The sequence below is a fragment of the Protopterus annectens genome, chromosome 3.part1, assembly GCF_019279795.1.
Source record: "Protopterus annectens isolate FY-2018-M chromosome 3.part1, PAN1.0, whole genome shotgun sequence".
Taxonomy (NCBI): Eukaryota; Metazoa; Chordata; order Ceratodontiformes; family Protopteridae; genus Protopterus; species Protopterus annectens.
The window spans coordinates 43,421,119-43,442,706 of record NC_056732.1 but is presented as its reverse complement, the minus strand read 5'-3'; the positions used below and the strand labels follow the sequence as shown (position 1 = coordinate 43,442,706).

Sequence of the window (21,588 nt, the reverse complement as noted above, 5' to 3'; positions counted from 1 at the left end):
ATCACACAACACTTCTGAGTAACAGTACCAAGTGTGGAGGTTTCCGTATTCAGATTTGCTAACGTCATTATTTAAGGTGGCATTATAATAAAAAAAATGTACATTTGTCTTAGGAGTCTGAAATATCCACTAACACAACAGGGTATTGCAAATGCAGGATTAAAAACATTCTAAACAACGCATTTTGGGTGCAGGTGAATTGGCTTACCTTTCTCTTTATTTTCTACAGAAATACTGAAGTAATTTTTAATTCTTAAATCATTCTTTAAAGCTTCAGCTGCAGTTACAGCACAAACTGCCATAAATAAATCCCTTACAACAAACTGTTACAAAGTATTTCTGGTAGTGGGACACTGCTAATGAAAATGCCCTAGCTGATTTACCCTGACTTCTGTTATAACATATAACATTGTACAGTGGAATGCGTTAGAATTCCATTGTACTATACCGATTTTTATTCTGCAGTCTTAGCTGGAGGGTCCATTAAGCACTGTTAATGGCTGCATGTCATAACATTATAACGGTTAGCATGACACAGTGGTCAAATGGAGCAGAAAACCTTTTTCTGTCCCTCATATGCAATTCACTTTGTTTTTAATGATCTGTTGGGGGGGTATGCCTCTATATGTTTCGTCTGTGTGAGGAACTACTCTCCTTCAATTGACTCCCAGCATGCTTTGCATGCAACAAAGAAAAGCAACTGGAAACAAATATGTTGGTAAAGCAGTACATAAAAAAAAAAGTTGCATGCATATGCAGTGCACCATGGCAATTCAGAGTAATACTGGTGCTATGCAAGAAGGAAGGGTAAAGTCAGTCTCCCAGAAAATGTGCATTGGAGCCCAGATGTTTGAAAAAAGACAGAAGGTGAGTTCCATTTACCAGCAAGGATTACATTTAACTTGCATGAAGTGGGTCAGTTGGACAACATCATCATCATCCCCTTTTCCAATTTTCTACAAAGGGTCAGGATATCATGTTAACGGTCACCATCTCTCTCGATTCAGTGCCACACTCCTGGCTTCTTCAGCACTGAAGCCTGGCCGTCAGATAGTCTTTCACACAATCCATCCACCTCTTTGCTGTATGTTCTTGTTTCCTCTTACCTTCTTCTTGCTTATCCCAAATCGGCTTCATCAGACTGTCTTCTGCTTTTCTGCACATGTCCGAACCAATGCAATCTGTTCTCTTTGATCTTTTCTGCAATTGGAGCTACTTTGGCTTCTACTCATGTCCTCAATTCTTCGTGTGTCCCACAGTGTGCATCCTACCATCTTTCTCAGGCACTTCATTTCCATCACCTCTAGCCTCTTCATCTGTTCTGCCTTTACTGCCCAGGTTTCTGTACCATACAGTAGTACTGGTCACACCACTGTCTTGTATATCTTACTTTTCAGCTTCTTTGGCATTCTTCTGTCAGACTACACCTGAGATTCTATGCCAGTTGTCTGCAGCCCCTCTAATTCCAGCTTTGACCTCTTCATTCAGACATCCCTTATCAACTACCCCTTCCAGATACTTGAAACTATTTACCTGTTCTACTATCTTCCCTTCTATCTCAATTTTCAGCTTCTCTTGATTTCCCCAGTTTGCTGCCATTACCACTGTCTTATCTGTGCTTAGTTTCATCCCATATGCCTTCAGTGCTGCATTCCATTCCCCTATCCTTTGCTGAAGTTCTTGGTCAGAGTCTGCCTGTAATGCCACATCGTCTGCATAGAGCAACTTTATTGATCTGTCCCCTTCGACTTGTTTGCTAATGTAGTCCATCACCAGTATGAACAGCAGTGGGCTCAAAGCTGAACACCTGGTGCACACCCACTCCTACTCCCACTAGGAACCCCTCTGTGAGACCAAACACTGTTCGGCTGAGTCCTTGTACATAGCCTGCACTAATTCTAACAATGTTTTTGGGACTACTGCCCAGTTCAGCTTTCTTGGGACCTTGCCATACGCTTTCTCCAAGTCTAGCAATGCCAAGTTGGATTCTTTCCTCGTCTCCAGCTTCTTCTCATTTATCTGTTTCAGTAAAAACACGGTCACTTGTACTGTATCCTGACATGAATCCGAACTGCTAATCTCCCACCTTACATTCCACCACTCTGCTTATCCATTTACAGGTTCATAGGTTCATACTAGGCTATCTGCCCTAGGGCATTTATAAGCCTAGCCAGATCCTCACCAAAAAATCCATGCAATGCGACAGGAGTCCGATACCTCTGTATTGCCCACAGTTGTGGATGTCCCCTTTGTTCTTGTACACTGGCACAAGTGTGCTTATTCACCAGTCAATTGGGATATGCCTTTCTCCCACACTACTATGAGCACCTTCAGGAGCCATTTCTCCCCTATCTGACCCAACATCTTTATCATATATACTGTGACCTCCTCTGAGCCTGCTGCTTTCCCTGACTTAATTTTCCTTAGTGATATTCTTACTTCTTCTAGGGTGGGCTCCTCCTCTTCTCTCATCGCAGGCCGTTTCTGGGGCAGTACAGCTTATGTGGGGTTTTATTCACTCAAAAGTGGCTGGAAATACTCATTCCATCTGCCTTTGATGTCCTGTTGACTGGTGAGCAGATTGTTGCTGGCATCCCTTTGAAGGGTGGCTGACCATCTTCTTTATCCTTCTGTCTTTGCTTTGCAACCTGATACAATTTCTTTGTGCCATCTACTGAGTCACTTTCCAGAAGCTGGTAGAGTGCCCCAACTCCTTTCTTAGTTTCTTTGTTAGCCAACCAGTATTCCTTCCTAGCCTGGTCAGTCTTTTCTATCTCCCACTTTTTTCTGCAATCCTTTCTTTTGATGACTTCCTGGACTTCTGCATTCCACCACCAGCTTTCCTTATATACCTTATTTCCATACTTGGCTCAGCCACACATCAGTTCTGTAGTCTTCACACATGCTGTTTTGAGGTGCTACTATTCTTCATCTCCACCTATTTCCTCCTCTTTTGGAGTGTTAAAGCCCTGAATAATTCCTTGAACTGTTGTACTTTCTCTCTTCCAGGTCTTCAGGTTGTTGGTCTCTGTTGATCTTAGAGCCTTCTCTGACCATCGCTTGCAGCGGATTGTGGCAACCAGTGGTTTATGCTGTGGGCCGACTGTTTCAGTGGGGATGACTCTGCAATCAGGGATTCTACCCCAGTGCCTTTTCCTTACTAGGAGGAAATCTACCTGCATGTGGCTACTCTTGTATGTGATATTCTGACTGTTTCTGAACTATGTGTTTGCTATAAGCCATTTGCCAGACAGAAGTCTACAACAGTCTCTCCTCCTTTATTCTTGTTGCCCCACACATGAGGGCACAGACAGTCTTCATGTCCTGTTCTGTTTGTCCTGTTATGTCCATTCAGGTCATCCATTATCAACACCAATTCCTGTTGTCCTGCTTTATTTAGTAGTCCTGCAACTGCTGTCTGAATGCACTACCGCAACCCTGTTGTGGAGCACAGGCTGAGATTATGAATACTGCCCTGTCATTACACTGGATTCAGATTGCCATGAGTCCGTCACTAATTCTGATGATATCCCTCACCGTCTTCTGAAGCCTCTCTCTCACCACATCCCACACCATTTCGAGCTTATCCTCCGCCGTAGTAGACTCTGGATCCCAAGCAAAGAGGCTTCGCTGTACTGCCCTTCTATCTTGTCTCTTGGAGACAAAGGATTCCAGCCTTCTCCGCATCATCATGTCATTCATTTCCAAGCTGTGTCCTGTCAGTGAACCTAGATTAAGTGCAGCTAACTACACACCGACCAGCCAGCAGCTTACTGATCCAGGGCTGCTGGGCTTTATGGTGGACACACAATAGCCAACAGGGGCACATATACCCTCCCACCATTAGCATGGGTCCATGGAGTAGGTCTGTGTAGGCCGGATCCTCAACCTACTTATCACTGGTAACTACCAATGCCCATTTTGGTGGCATTAGCCAACATGACAATCACCTATAGCCATATTTTACACTTTTGAGTGGTTAAGCCCTGCCATGGCAATCAGCCTGTGATCTGAGTTCTCCAATCTTGAGGATACTGTGCACCAGAGTAGATGCCCAAAGCAGTTGGTCTGACAACACTTCCCCCTATAGGGCACCATGTAGAGTCTGTGCTGCTGCCCACAGCTTCATTCACTGGTGAGTTTGAGATGAAAATACTCAGCATGTTTTTCAGAGGTGGGAGGAACCCCACAGAGACAGAGAGAGAACATGCAAACTACAAAAAGGCAATGGTCGGAAGTCAGGATTGAAATTTGTACCTTGTGCATGGGAGGTAAAGACCTTAACCATTATGCCAACTGTTGGAAACGATCGTTAGAATTAACATCAGGTATACGAGGGTATTTTCGGGGGAGGAAAATAGGACTCTTCTGAGCAACGAACACCACAGTTATCTGAGAGGTGGGATAGGAGGCCCGGGATAACTGGCACTGTACTATTCAGCACAGAGGGGACTTTGGACTAGTATAGGTGTTGTACGAGGAGGGAGGTCTTGGATAATGAGCGGTGTACTATACAACACAGAGGGGACCCTGGAACTGTACAATTGTTATATGAGGGTAGGCCCTACCCTGGAAGAGTGCAGATGTTATATGAGGGGAGGACCTGGATAATGAACAGTGTGCTATACAGTACAGAGGGGACCCTGGAATAGTACTGATGTTATATAAGGGGAGGCCCTGGAAAATAAGCACTTCACTATACAGTACAGCACAAACCCTGGAATAGTACAGACGTTACATGAAAAGCAGAAGGCTGACTACTGCAAGAAGTCATAATACGACCGAATTAGCTGAAGATGGACAGCAGATCTTCATCCACAGTTGAATGTTTTTAGATGCCCAGGAAGAGGGAGCCAGAGTTCAACAGTAAACACATTTTCATGAGGAAGGAATAAGGAGCCTCACAAGCCTAAACTGATGAATATAAAAACAAACCAAACTGTAACACGGTACAGTGTTCTAAACTGATGAATATAAAACCAAACCAAGCTATAATACGGTACAGTGTTCTAAACTGATGAATATATTAAAATCAAACCAAGCTATAATACGGAACAGTGTTCTAAACTGATGAATATTAAAACAAACCAAAACTATAATACGGTACAGTGTTCTAAACTGATGAATATAAAAACAAATCAAGCTATAATATGGTACAGTGTTCTAAACTGATGAATATAAAAACAAACCAAGCTATAATATGGTACAGTGTTCTAAACTGATGAATATAAAAACAAACCAAACTATAATACGGTACAGTGTTCTAAACTGATGAATATAAAAACAAACCAAACTGTAACACGGTACAGTGTTCTAAACTGATGAATATAAAACCAAACCAAGCTAAAATACGGTACACTGTTCTAAACTGATGAATATAAAACCAAACCAAGCTATAATACGGTAGTGTTCTAAACTGATGAATATAAAACCAAACCAAACTATAATACGGTACAGTGTTCTAAACTGATGAATATAAAACAAAACCAAACTATAATACGGGACAATGTTCTAAACTGATGAATATAAAAAAAAAAAAGCTATAATACGGTACAGTGTTCTAAACTGATGAATATATTAAAACCAAACCAAGCTATAATACGGAACAGTGTTCTAAACTGATGAATATTAAAACAAACCAAAACTATAATACGGTACAGTGTTCTAAACTGATGAATATAAAAACAAACCAAGCTGTAATATGGTACAGTGTTCTAAACTGATGAATATTAAAACAAACCAAACTATAATACGGTACAGTGTTCTAAACTGACGAATATAAAACCAAACCAAACTATAATACGGTACAGTGTTCTTTGTACAGACTGCTGTTGCAGTGGTTCTTAACTACTGGGACTTCAGTCACATGAAGGCCCAACATCCTGCATAACATCTCACTAAAGTCTGGCCAGGATGCTGCCTGCATAAAGCCATCTGTTTTCAGGCACTGTTTTGGCCTGCTTTATTAATTTAATAAAGGTTTTTTAACGGTAATCACTTAAGGCACAGGCAGATACACATTAACATTAAAGAAAACAAACCATAACATTTTTTCCATTTATATATGTTATACATCACATCTTTTCATTGTAAATATAATCAGTGCAGCATTACAAAAATTGCTCACTTCCTGCCTTCCCTTAAACATCACTCCTCCTCCTGAAGATTTTTCTGCATGTATTGTTTCCACAATTTCCATTTATTTCTATGTAATTTTCTACTACACTATTTTAAAGATCCATCTTCCACTTCTAGTTATCTCTTTTATAATATTCAAATCTTCATATTTAGTTGGTTTAGACTTTAATTTCCATTTTCTAACAATTGCTCTTTTGTCAGCCTACAAAACTAAATTTAATAAGACCTTACTATGTTTAGTCAATTCAAGCCCTCTGTCCCAACTCAAAAAAATAAGTTATGTACTCACCATAATGTTTCATCTGTATTGTCAATTTTTTCATCTTTCCTCACATATGGGTCTGGATCTGATCCATCTGATCCAACTCGGCCATTACTAAGCTTGTGGCAACCAAAAGCTCTTGGATACTTCCCCTTACCTACAATACATCTCTCCCTGCTTCCTCAGATCTTATTTATTTTACATTTGTTGACCGGGATGGTCCAACTGGATACATATCCATTTTCAGCAGAGGCCCGGGGAGAAAAGCTCCAGTAACACAGATAATATACATGACATGACTCTGCTACAGGCCCCATGAGGAGTTCAGTCTCTCTCCAACCTAACACTACTCTTAAGTATTCAACTGCGGTACCACCTTTATAATTCTTATAAGAAAGCCGCAGTCCGGGTCTGAACTGTCTGCAAACAGCTAAAGTTAACTTTGAGTATGTGTCTACCTGTTTAAGCCAATATTCATTTTCCCCTGGAAAGCACTGTGCTTTGGCTTGCAAGCAGCCCCCCCCCCCCCCCCCCCCCACACACACACACTCATCTTCCACTTTCTCTCTTATTCCCTTCGGTTAGCAAATAGTATCCATAGCTGATCAATACTGTGTGTTTGTTAATTTAAACTGAGACCACAGTAGCCTACTGACACAAGGTTATCCTGTTTTTCCACTTGAGAAATGGTTAAGAAATGACTTACAGTTTCAGAGCAGTCCTTGGTCAATTCTAATGGTTTCTTAAACACAAACTTGTCTTTGCTTTGGCTCATTAGCAGCAGTTCAAAAGAACTGCCTGCTCACACCCTTGTTCTCCCCCTCCCCCTTCCCTATTTATTACCTTAAGCCAATCCCAAAGTTAATAAATATTACCTGTGGCAGGCACCATTTTTAAAACTACAACCACCCTTTGTCACTATCATATGTTCATTTATCAGTTTACTCTGTTATCTGATTGTTTCCAACCCCCTCATAAGAGCAACTAACAGGGTCTCTACCTGCTTCGCTCCACACCCTGCCCCCTATTCCCTCCCGCCCCCGGTGGTCCTACCTTTATTACACTGAGAAACCCCTCCCATCTTTCCAATAGCCAACCACAGTGCTAACCCAACACTACCTCCTCCATTTTCCCACTACTATCACATCTCCTCAGCTAACATGTACAAGCATACCTTACCTATGCTACCTGCATGCACTCTCCTTGCATAGCTTACATCCTACCAAAGCTCCATCATTCCTCCACTCAACCACTACCACTGTACTACTACTCACACCACCACTCATGTCTCACCCTCACTCAGCTCCCCTCCCACCAATTCAAGAACCATCCCTATGCATCCCCCGCATATTCTACCAACTATATTACTCAAACATAAAGCATCCCTACAACTTAACATAGTAACCCTCCCACCATACCTATTACCCACAGAGCACAATCATAACGTTTCCCTAATAAACAAACACATTCAAAAACTGAGGAAAACTAATAACCTCATGCATATCAAAACTAGCCCTAAGTGGAGACATCCACCCCAACCCTGGCCCTACCATCTCCAACCCCAATCCTCATAATCAGACTAGAAACCACAGCTTCTCCCATATCACAGCCAACAGAAAGCCAAGTGACTTCCTTCTACTAAGCCTAAATATTAGAAGTATATCCAACAAAGTCCATGAACTCCATGCCAGCATAGACTTGTACTCCCCAGATATAGTCATCCTGACAGAAACCTGGCTAAAATCTCACATTACCAGTGAGCAAATACTCCCTACCGGTTACGGCATACTAAGAGTAGACCAGCTAAACAAGAAAGGAGGCGATGTAGCTATAATATTTAAACAGCATCTAAACATCCAGATCTTAAAATCATCAGCTCCACAAATAGGCAAAGAAATAATATATACCAACCTCAAAATAAACCAAAACAAAACCATCAACATAACTGGATGCTACTTCCCACCTGGCCAAAACATCCCTCCACTAGAAAACCTCCTCAGCTGGTCTACCTACCATCTCCCCCAAGAAACTATCATTTTAGGTGATTTCAATATTGACTGGCAATCCTGTTCTGGCAACAATCCAACCCATCATATAAACCTTCATGGCTTCACCCAACTAGTCCAGTCGCCAACCAGGATAAATAAAAACTCCAGAAAGCACACTACCCAAGACTGGATACTAGTCAGTAAGAGCCCCCAGTCATATATAACAGGCTGCTTTATCAACATTCCTACTCAAAAAATACCTATACCAAGCTAAACTTGTCATCTACCGTCAAATACGTAAAAAACTAAACTTTAACCCACTCATATTCATCCATCCCTCAAAGAATGTAACTGGCATCCCCTAAAGTACCAAAGTCTTGATGACGCAGTTGAATTTTTTAATACTACCTTCCTGAGCATCCTTAATTACCATGCCCCCGTAAGGCTTTCCAGAACGAAAGCACAATCCTCCCCCTCCCCATGGCTACAGAAAACCACTAAGTCAGAAATGAAAAACAGGGATAAAGCCTGGGAGCACTGGCGCAAAACCAAAACCCCCTCAACTAGACAAATTCCTAGAACTACGCAATAGAGTTAAAAAGCTAATAAAACAGGACAAATTCCAATACTACCAGTCTGCCCTAGACTCCTCCCAACACAGCCCCAAACAATTCTGGTCCTCCATAGACTCCATCCTCCACCCAGGTAAAGTCAGTACCCCTCCTCCTAACATCCCTCACTCCTCCAAAAATATTGCTACCTCATTCAATACACACTTCACACAAACCATACTATCACTAGCTAAACAACACAACCCCCCCCAAACCCACACCTTCAACCAGTAATCTCCCCACTGCCTTCTCTTTTCCTCCTGTACCTACCTCCAACATAAAAAAACTCTTAACTAAACTTAAGCCCACCAAATTAGCAGCAGACAACCTCCCAAGTGAATACCTACAAATCGCAGCTGATGCTCTGGCCTACCCAGTATCCATCTTGATTAACCGATCTCTGTCAGAAAGTTATGTTCCCACACTGTGGAAAGTATCACATATAATTCCCCTCCACAAAGGCGGCCCCTCCACAGAACTAACCAATTGCTGCCCCATTGCTATTCTCTCTCCACTTTCCAAAATGCTAGAGAGATGCATTCACTCTCAGGTTTCAGACTACCTCCTTACTAACAACCTCCTTTCCAATACTCAGCATGGTTTCCAACCAAACCATAGCACCATCACTCCTTTACTAACACTATCCTTCAGCATAAAAACAATGGCTATCTCTCCTCTGCTACTTTCCTAGACCTATCTAAAGCATTTGACATGGTCCCACACAAACAACTCATCTCTGTCCTCAATAACCTATCCTTCTCTCAAATCAGTCACCAACTGGTTTCAGAGTTATCTGTCTGACCGCCAACAATCCGTTGTATGGCAGAATGACACATCTCCCCAACTACCTGTCTCCATAGGGGTTCCCCAAGGATCCATCCTTGGGCCCCTACTCTTCTCTGTTTTCACCAATAATCTAGCCTCTGCCACCAAACATGGCACACTCATACAATACGCAGATGTCTCAACCATCATCTGCTCAGCCCAGTCCTTACCCATACTGCAAAAAGTCACACAGGAAGCCTTTTCCTCTGTTGAAACTTGGTTATCCGATGCCCAATTACTACTCAACCCAAACAAAACTAAACTACTCATCTTCCAACCCACCAAACATACTCAAAACAGCTCTCACTTTATCACAGCAAAAGACAACACCACTATATACCAAACTGAACACACCAAATTGCTAGGCGTGGAAATAGACAAACTAAAATTTGACATTCACATATCCATGACCATAAAAAAAGTCCACAAAAAACTAGGAGCGTTAATACAGAAATAAGCAACTTCTCACCAAAGCAGCAAAGATTTCAATAGCAAATTCCCACCTTATCTCCACCCTACTTTATGCCTCTCCAATATATACAACCTAAGGCAATGCGATCTAAACAAGCTAAAGACCTGCTACAAAAAAATCGCCAAATTCGCCACAGGGGCATCCTACCGTAGTCACCACTGTCTCTCACTTGCTGAACTGGACTGGCTTGAACTCCCTCACCTCCTTCAATGGTATCAACTATCACTCGCCCACAAACTAGTAAACCATCCACTAAATGCCCCAGCCCTCCAGAATCTACTCCAACCCTATCGCACCACCAGACCACTAAGATCCAGCAACAAAAATCACTTGCAGATCACTAAAGCCAATAACTCTGCTGGTGAAGCACTATTCTCTTGCGCCATAGCCAAATTATGGAACTCTCTCCCACCCACAATTACCTTCGTACCATCATGCACCCACTTCAAAACTTTACTAAAAGTGCACCTAAAAACATGCTGGCTATGCCCTTGCAACTCCCACTCTAATATCACCCACCCCATCCAACCACTTCCTTTCTTTCCACCCCACTAACTACCTTGATTATAGCAAGCTCAGATGCTCATAAGCCTAGTACTTATTATACAGCAGGAACTTCTTATTGTAACATTTGTTAATGTCTGTTATGTACTTCACAGATAAAGATTCTAGTTGTCTACTGATGTACTGTTCTTCATCTGTAAATATGTTTGTAATTAATTGCTATGTTAAATTGTTAATCGCTATGTAATCCAATGTAACAACTGTCTATTTTAACTGTGGAGCTTTTCTCCCCGGGCCTCCGCTGAAAATGGACCTACGTCCAGTCGGACACTCCCGGTCAACAAATGTAAATAAATAAATAAATAATGATAAAGTAGAACTTGATATACAAAGTATAACAGATAACACGCCCATTACAAGACTAATAAGATAGGGTTTATAGACTGTCATAGTAAAATGGCATTAGAGAAAGTCAAAGTTACATACAGTACTTGTTTTTATACAATAAAGAAGGGGGGGGTAAGTATTTAGGTGCAGGAATATACAAGAGGAAAAGCATGTACTACAGTCTAGTTAAATAAGGATGATATAGTCTGGGAGCATCAGAGTAGAATAATCCACAGTCCTACCTGTCATAGTTTCAAATGTATTGTAGGATATAAATAAAGAGCGTGATAAGATGTAAAAGGGTAAGAGAATAGAGTAGGGTGGGGTATAATAAGATCAAAAGCATGGTGGGGGGTACTGAGTCATGTGTTACATATTCACCCCTAGAGAGAGGGGTAAAGGTTGAGTAATGGGTGGATACTTAACTGGGTAGTTAGGGAGTAAGTCAGGGTTGGAACATGGATATAACCAGTGTGTTGTAAAATACTGTTTGAGGCTTTTTTGAATTGAGTGATCAAGGGTACTAGAGTGAGGTCAGCTGGAAGTGAATTCCAGGTTTTGCCAACAAAGTTGGAAAACAGTGAGTCTCCAGCTGAGTTGTTAGATTTGTATTTTAAACCAGCAGTTTGTTAGAAGAACGGAGTGGCCTAGAGTTACAATAGGAATTTATGAGATTTTTTAGTCCAGGGGTTTCGAGTCGGATGAGGACCTTGTGTGCTACTATGAACTGATTGTACTGAAGTAAACTGGGTAATTCTAGCCACCCTAGTACTTTAAGGTTATGGCAGTGATGTGTCCGATATTTAGAGCCAGTGGCAAATCTGGCAATGTGGTTGTAACAGTTTGAGAGTTAACCAAGTTCAGATTTGTTCAAGTTAGTTAGTATAAGGGAGGCGTATAAAAGGGTAGAGAGTAGGTGAGTGCGGGCAATGGTAGTCCCAGTTAACGGAGTCAGAAAAGGTTCATTTCTACACAGCGAGCCAAGTTTTTTATTAATTATTTTGATAGTTTGATTGACATGCATATCAAATCTGAGGTTATCTACTATTACCCCTAAGAGTTTTGTATGAGCGTCCGGGGAGATAATGGTACCATTGTTGGATGCTATAGTAAAGGAGAGTGGAGTGGACATACGAGTTTGGAAGAAGAGTAATAGCTTGGCTTTATTAGGGTTCAAAATAAGACTGTCATTAGAGAGCCCGTTTTTGAATGTGTTGAATGTTTTCTGGAATTAGGTCAGCAGGTCTGTTGGGGAGGAAGCAGAACAGCTCAAAGTAGAATCGTCAGCATATCAGATACAAGTTGTGTCTCCGTTGACAGCATAAAAGTCGTTAATAAAGATAGAGAACAGAAGGGGACCACGAATAGTGTCCTAGGGGACTCCAAGAGTGAGAGGAAGTAGGGTGGATAGTTTGTCCTGCCATAGGACAGCCTGTTGTCTACCACTCAGACAGGACTGGAACCACTGAATAGTGTTGTTATCCAGAGATATGGTTTTCAGGGTATGGATAAGTAGTTGGTGGTTAACCATATTGAAGGCTTTGGAGAGGTCAAAGAAAGAGGGCTGAGGATAGCTTGTTATTTCTGTTATGGTTAATGGTACTGGTGAAAGACAGGAGGGTAGAGGTGGGTACAGTGATATGGCCTGAAGCCATGCTGAGTGTTAGCCAACAGATTGTTCTGAATCAGATAGTGCAAAAGTTGTTTATGAATGCACTTCTCCACAATTTTGGCCAAAGGTGAGAGAATGGCAATGGGTCTATAATTTGATAGTTCTATGGAACTACCACCTTTATGAAGTGGGATAACATGGGATGTTTTCCCGATGGAGGGGATAGACTTGTCTATTACGGTTCTGTTGATCAAGATGGAGATGATGAATGCTATAGCATCTGCGTTTTTTTTGTAGGTATTATGCAGGAGGAGGTCAGCAGATACGGTGGCTGGTTATAATTCGTTAATTAGGGACCTTATAAGTGAGGCTCAGACCGGTTGGAAGCTAAAGGGGAGTTGGGTAGCAGACATAGTTGTGATGGAATTAGAGCCTGTGGGTGATAGTTGGCTAGCAAGGGTATGGATAGTCTCAGTGAAAAAGTTATTAAAGGTATCACCAATGTCCTCCGGGATTTTTGGGTAACAGTGGAGGGGGTTAGAGTGGTTGTTTGACCTGGGTGAAGAAGTCTATTTATACCTGCCCAGAACTTTTGAGGTTTATTTTGGTGTTTTTGTTGAAGATTGTAGTAGTAGTCGTTTTGTCTAGCAGGATGGATTTTTTTTGTGTCATTCCTAAGCTGACGATATCTCAGCTGGTCTAGAGAAGCTTTGGTTGTTCGCCAGATGGCCCAGGCTTTATTTCTAAGTTTGATTTTTAATTTGGTATCTTTTGTAAGCCATGGAGCAATTCTTGTTTTAGTTCGAACAGTGCGCACAGGAGCATATGGGAATTAAGGATAGCAAGGAATTTAGTATTAAAGTATGCGACAGCTTCATCAAATGGCAAATGTTTTAACACTGACCAATTACATAGTTTAAGTTCATTCTGGAAGTTGACAGGGTTGAAGTTCTTATTTTTAATTGTTTTATATGTGGGCTGGCAGGTATTATCAGCTTTGTGCTTAATAATGTAGGCTAGTGAGTGATCGCTTAGGTCATCAGAAATGTCCCAGACTTATACATATGGGGATGACTGTTGATAAGTATTCAGTCTAAGACACTTTCTTTGTTGGAGGATTTGCTAATTCTAGTGGGAGAGGATATTATTTGTGTGAACCCATATAGATTTATATGGGTGGTAGGAGTTTTAGAGGAGCAGGTGTTCCAATCTATACTAAAGTCCCCAAGAACAATGGTTTCTTGAGGGTATGTGTTGGATAGCCAGTGGAAAATATCTTCTAGGGTGTTTGCATTACTGCCTGAGGGAATATAGACAGACAAGATTTATAATTTTGTTGCTATTAATTTGTAGTTTGGTGATCAAACTTTTGGCATTATTAAATAGGGGTGGGTGGCTGTAGGGAATCTCTAGTACCATTTAATGTATTTTGGTAGAGTACAGCTGCCCCACCTCCCTTCCTAGTAGTGCGGTCTAACCCAAGTATGTTGTATCCAGGTGGTAGAACCTCATTATCTGCGGTTCTCAGTTTTAGCTATTTGCTAGAGTTACTCCATAAAAGAAAGAACTGAACTTTAAGGTTGAAAAAACATTTAAGGAGTCCACTTCTGGAGTATTGGAGATAAAAAAAATGGTCAGAATTTCACTTCCCGTTCATCCAGAAAAAAATAAAGGAAGGGGGGTGGAGGGAGGGAATGTCAATAGAGATGAAAAAATTGATAATACAGATGGAACATTATGGTGACTATATAACTTCTTTATCCGATAGCCAATTTTTCATCTCGTCCTCACATACGAGACCGAGTCCCCAGCTACCTTTGTCCCAGGCAGACTTGTGGGATAATATTCCTCAGAACCATCAAACCAAAAGAGGTTCTTCCCCTAGAGACCAAATCCAACTTGCAATGAGTGATAAAGGTATGATGGTTTGCCCATGTGGCTGCTGCACAAATGTTGTCCATGGAGGCATTGGTCTGGAAGACTGCAGATGTGGCCATGACCCTGGTTCAGTGAGCTTGAATAGGTTTGGAAGAATGTATACCTTTTGTGGTATAAATAAAAGAAATGCAATCAGACAGCCATTTTGATAAGATAACTTTGGATACTGGTAGGTCTTTTCTAGGGCTTGCAAAGGCAATAAACAATAAGAGTTGCTTTCCGAAACTCTTTAGCTGTATGCAAAAAGAAATGTAGCTGTCTACAGACATCTAACAAATGTAGAATATATTCACCTTTACTGCTAAAGTTAGGAAAGATAACAGGCAAATGTATGGTCTGATTAATATCTTTTGTGAAACAACTTTGGGCAGAAGAGAGGGGTTGGTACGCAAAGAGACTGTCTTTATGAAAAATCAGATACGTGGACTGGGAAGACAGTGCCTGAATTTCTGATATTCATCTTGCACATGTGATAGCCACCAGAAAGATAGTTTTCCAAGATAGAAACTTAATATCACAAGTAGCTGCTGGTTCAAATGGGGGCTGAACAATAAGACATGGTACTAAATTAAGGTCCCATGGGGAGAGGGATCTTTGTGGGGAGGCCTTAACAACAGGGTCCCTTTTAAGAAGGTTTTGCAAAGTTTGTGAGAAATGAGAGATAATTTATCCTTCTTGGTGTGAAAATCTGAAATGGCTGCTAATTGTACCTTAATTGTAGAGGCAGCTGCTCCATTATTGAAAAGGTAGGCTAAAAATTCTAGAACAGAGTGAACAGGAGCTGTGAGACTGTCGACATTATGCTACTGAACCCAAATTGCAAACCTCTTCCATTTACTCCTATAAAGCTTTTGTATAGATGGAGGACATCAAAATATGACGGACCAGAAAGGAGAGCATGGGTAGTCTGGCAATCAATGGAATTGGAGGAACCAAGCCATCAGTTTGAAGCTGTGAAGGCTGGGATGAGTCATTCCTGTTGGGAGTGACAGAAGGTCCGAAATGGACTCCAGAATCCATGGTTCCTTCTGTAGACAAGGCCAGAGGACTGGAAACCAGATTTATTGAGGCCAATACGAGGCAATGAGGATTACTCATCTCTTCAACCTGTTGGTTTTCTGAAGGAATTTGGGAATCAAGGGAATGGGGAAAAAGGCATACAATAGACCGGGGGGGGGGGGCAATCATGTATGAGCATCCCTCGGGGACTCCCCCCGGTGGGGGGATTAGGGTGAATTTGCATCTCCCCTAAACAACAAATGCAGCAGCTAAGAGGTCACAGCAAGGCTGCTCCCATTTGTGGAAAATGTCCTCCGCTACTGTCTGGTTGAGGGACCACTTGTGAAGCATGAGAATGGATCTGCTCAACTTGTCCGCTATCACCTCGGATTTTCCCAGAATATGCATTGCTATAAGAAAGAGGTTGGATGAGATCACCCATTGCGACACTGAGCATTTCTTGACACAGAGGGTATGGTCTGGTTCCTCCCTATTTATGTAACAGACCAGTGACCTATCATCTGATTGGATTGTCACTGTTACCGGAGGAAGTGCAATCTGAAACGACTGCAATGCTAGAAGCAATGCCCTCATCTCCAGGAAGTTTATGTGCAGATTGGCCTCATCTGCAGACCAGGTTCCTTGGACCATCTTCCCCAGATAACATCCCTTATCTGGGAAGCATCTGTGGTTACTTTGGCATGTGCCCAAGGGGGAACAAAGGGTCAACCTTGTGTCAACTGTTCTGAATGAATCCACCATGACAGAGTCTTTTTGCATGCGTTTGTTATGAGAATCTGGTGAAACATCAGTGGTGACCACGGGGCAGCTAGAAGCTGTTGAAGTAGCCGCATGTGAAATCTGGCTAACAGAACTAACACTACTACAGCAGCCATTGATCCGAAAGCCTGTAGAACATGACGAGCAGCTACCTTCTTGTTTCTGATTAATTTGTGTGTTTGTCGCCTGATCGTTAATGCTCTGGAGGGGGAAGTTTCGCAATCAATCATTTGAGTGGTGTCCAGTAGTACTCCTATGAGCTTTAGTGTTTGAAAGGGTCCAGGTGTGATTTTTGGTAATTTATGGTTATGCCTAGTTCCGTACAGATTTGAAGAACAAAGTCTTTTGCATGGATAAGTAGATGCCTGGTCAGAGCGGATATCAGCCAGTCGTCTAAATAAAGAAACACCCATAATCCTTGTCATCTCAGATGAGCTGCAACCACTGCCATACATTTGGTGAACACTCTGGGGGTGGTAGTGAGACTAATGGCAGCACTCTGAATTGGTAATGGCTGGCTCCCAGCCGGAAGCGTAGGCATCTTCTGGAACATCAGTCCATTTTTATATTGTAGTACGCATCCTAAAGATGTATACAGCATATCCAATCATCCTGCTCCAGGAAAGGAAGTACAGACTGCACCGTCACCATTCAGAACTTGCAACGTCAAACTGGCTTGTTCAATCTGCTAAGATCCAGAATTGGTCTCCAGTCCCCCATTTTCTTTGGAACCAAAAAGAACCTTTAGTAAGTTCCGAATCCTCTCTGATCTCGGGGACCTCTTGGATGACCCTTTTTCCAGCAGTTGTTGAATTTGAATGACTGCTTGCTCCCTTTGACAGTGTGGAATGTCTGGGATTTTCCTGTTGGGGGGTGTTGCTCATCCTTCTCTAACAGATGACAAGCAAGCAGGGTATTTCGTTTAGATGCTTTAATACATACAAACACATCAGAATGGATAGTAGCATCATAAAACATAAACAAACTGATTAACAGACCTTACATGCATACATCTCAACAGTTAACTACAAACAGCAGTCAGGCTTGCACATACTCAGTATGTATACACTTGTGCAAGCCCTTGGATACAAATTGATCTCTTCCTCTCTCTTAAAAAGATTGCCCTTTGTAAAAGCAACATTACTATCGATATTAGAAACAAAACACAATGTTCCTGTCGAGATTGCTTTACATCTGTTACAGGGTTTAAAGATGTTACCATATCTCGTAACATAACAATCTGGACTAAACTGAGCAACAGGGACTGTCTTCGGTGAACAACTCGTATCAGGAACTTTTGGATTTGTCACAGGAACAGTAACGTCCTCTGGAACTTCCTCAGGAATTGGAACACCGGACAACTCACTCTGAGATAAAGAGTCTTTCTCACAGGCTATGTGCTGTAGTACAGGCTCAAAGACCGGTATTAAATGCTTCAGATTCCACCTAAAAGTCTGCTCCTTGTGATTCCATAATGTATGACTTCAGCTCTGGAGAAATACTTTTCACAACACCAATCCAATCATGACCTCTGGACGTCTGCATCCTTACCACTTCTTCTCATAATGGATTGAGCAATTTGCTGGTTTTATCATAGTAGGACTTATGGATTAAATTTTTCTTCAACAGATTGGTTTTCACTGACCTGTTGTTCTTGACACATAGAACCAACAATTGACTACGAATTGGTAATGTGGTTCTGGTTTGTCTCGACAGAAGTCTCTGAGCAGATGAACCAAGATTTTTATCATAAGGAACGTTTCTGAGATTCAAGACAACATCACTATTCCCTCATTTTGATTTCTCTAGTAACTGTTTTGCACTTTAAACTGCACATTCTGCCAAACCATTTGACTGTGGGTACTCTGGGCTACTTGTGACATGAGTTAGGTCCTATTCTTTGGCAAATCTTTTGAAATGTTGGCTTGTAAACTGCATGCCATTGTCAGAAATAACTTTGTGCGGACTACCATGTACTGCAAAATGACACTTCATCTTAGTAATGACAGTACTAGAGGCTAGGTTAGGAAGTTAAGTCAATCTCTAACCAAAGGGAGTACGAGCCAGCTAACATCAAATAATGTTGACTATTCCACTCGAAGATGTAGGTGGCTACTGTTGACCAAGGTAGCTCCAGAATCTAGTTTAGATGAAGTGGTTCCTTCTGTTGATGTGGCTTAGTACTATTACACACAGAAAAAGAAGACCGTGCTCTGTCAATGTCTAGTGACACAGAAGGCCAATGTACTACCTTCCTCCTCCTCCTTTTGGTAGGATCGGTTCCTGCAAGATAGCAATGCACTCTCATTGCAAGGACTTTGGATCAAGTACTTTTGGACAGTTCGTAACGACACCTTTGTTGGACAAAATCTCATCTCTGTATGGAAAATAAGGTTGCACTTCTTGAGCTAAACTAGATTGCTTTGAGGGCCATCCTTGTTGAATAAAGTGGTTGAGCCTCTGTAAAACTGGATTTATGGCTGTGTGATCTCTCAGCTCAAGACATGTGGAAGAAAAATTTCTCACTTCCATGACTTCAAAATCAAGATTCTCATGCTGCTCTGTGGTGTTTCTGGGCAATCTGGATAATGTATCAGCAAGATAAAGACATTTGCCATTCTTGTAGACAAGATTGGCATTATACTTTTGCAATGTCAGTATCATACTTTGCAGTCTAGGTGGAGCTGAATGCATAAGTTTTCTCAAGATAATGACTAGAGGTTGGCGATCTGTTTCGATCTGGATAGGTCTACCATAAACATAATCATGGAACTTTGAACATGGAAACGATTGCCAAAAGCTCTTTCTCAATCAGGGCATACTACATCTCAGTTTGGGTATGCATAGGCAACAGGTTGATCCTCTTGTAGAATGACTGCACCAAGACCAAATATCAAAGTATCACAGGAAAGTGTAACTGGTTTGTGAAAATCATAATACCAAAGAGTTGGACTAGCAATTCTCTGTTTCAGGACATCAAATGCTCTTTGGTATTGCTCTAACCAAGACCAGGATACATCTTTACATGTCAGCTCGCTGAGTGGTGATGAAAATTGGCTCAAGTCTGGAATGAACTTGCCTAGTTAGTTGACAATGCCAAGAAAACTTTGCAGGGCTTGAACATTGTCTGGAGATAGCATCTCGAGAAGGGCTGTTTGATTAGAAGGGTTTGGTCGTAGGCCTGTATTAGTAAATAAATGACCAACATAAGTAACTTCTTGTAGCCTGAATATGCATTTCTGTGGACTGAGCTTAAGATTCACTTCATGTGCCCTTTCCAGAACTTTTCTGAGGTTTCTTTCAAGTTCAGCTTCAACATTACCTCCTACTAGTGTGTCTACTATAATAGCACAAGGACACACAGAAAAAATTTGATCCGTTGCACGTTGAAAGACTTCACTTACAAAATTTATCCCATTAGGCATTCTCAAAAATCTGTACCTGCCAAATGAAGTACTGAAAATAGTGAGCAATGATGATTTTTTGTCAAGCTGAATTTGCCAAAATGAACTCTGCATCTAAAGACAGAAAATCTGTGACATTTGGCATCAAGGCTGCGACTTCTTTGACTGTGCGCATTGGATGATGAGGTCTTTTTAGTGCTTTGTTCAAATCTTGTGGATCAATACATATTCTAATGTCATCTAAGCTTTTCTTATGAGCTACCACCATGGAAGATACTCACTCGGAGTTGCAACTGGACAAATCACACCTTGTTGCACCATTTTACCTAGCTCAGCTTTGACTCTGTCCTGCATAGTTACTGGAACTTTACATGCTGACCTGATAACTGGACTGACCTCTGGGTTTTAACTTCATGGAGTACACAACTGGAAGTTTGCCTAGTTTGTCTTCGAAAAGATCAGCATAGGTAGAAAAAATGCAATGGGTGAAATAGGAATAGTGGTCTTTTAAGCTAACTTGATGGACTTCCTTATTAAATGAAAGCAGTCCCATTTTCAAATTGTCTTTGAACCCTAATAATGACTGGACGTGCCTCTTGAACACAAAGAATAGTAAGTCGTAGCATCTCCCAGCCGAATAATGTGAAAGCACTACTAAGCCTTCAGTCTGAATTTCTTCACCTCCATAAGCAACAAGCTTTGCACACCTTGCCAAATCGAGCCTTTCACCATGACACACACCAGCAAATACTTCTGCTGACATAACATTGCACATGGAACCTGTGTCAACATTTGAGCTCTATGGGTTTTCCATTTATCTGAACAGTACAAAATACTTAATTTTTTGCCCTTAAACTGCATTAACCGTTTCATGAAGCAGTGACACACCAACAACATAAAGAGTATGGTTGCAGCTCTCTGATTGATCAACTCGTTTCTTAAAATGTTATCTTTTAATAAAAGAATGTGGACCTTTTGATTTATAAAAACCTTTTGAAATTATTCCATTTATTGCATTTGTGGCATTGTTGACCAAAAGCTAAACACTTTCCATAGTTATTTGAATATTTTTATCAATATCGTACATATTGGTTTATGCAAATATCATCTAGAATGTTCTGTATGCCTCATTTCATATTTTGTGAATAAGAAATAGTGCTGAAGAAGTTTTAATATCTGAAATTCTTTTTTCTGACCCGTTTTGTGAAGTATATACACATTAGGGATGATTCACTCTTGTATGTTCCACCAATTCCAAGCAAGTGTCTTAAGTCGTTTTAGTCATGCCACCTCGCATACCACGTCCTTTAGACATGCCACTTCTGGCACCATGTCGCTTGTCCTTCTCTAACATGGATGACAAGCAGCCAGGGTAGTTTGTGTAGATTCTTTAATACATAGAAACACATCAGGATAGATAGCAGCATCACAAAATATAAACAACCTGGTTAACAGACAGACCTTACATACATACATGATTGCATCTCAACAGCCAACTACAAAATGGCAGTCAGACTCACATGTGCTCAGTATTTATACACTTGTGCAAGCCCTTGGATAGCTTCTTAAAGGTACATACACACACACTGATCTACAAGGGAGCTGAGAGAAGGGAATTTGGTAACCCCTAGATATTATCCTCTCCACCAAAATATCGAAAGTTATCTT

The 21,588-nt window shown here is 41.3% G+C and overlaps 1 protein-coding gene across 2 annotated transcripts in view; it reads right to left on the bottom strand.

Moving 5' to 3' along the window:
* ANKRD12 (ankyrin repeat domain 12) overlaps window positions 1-21,588 on the bottom strand; it is a 1,254,496-nt gene that overhangs the window by 230,944 nt on the left and 1,001,964 nt on the right. The gene's annotated exons all lie outside the window — the stretch shown is intronic.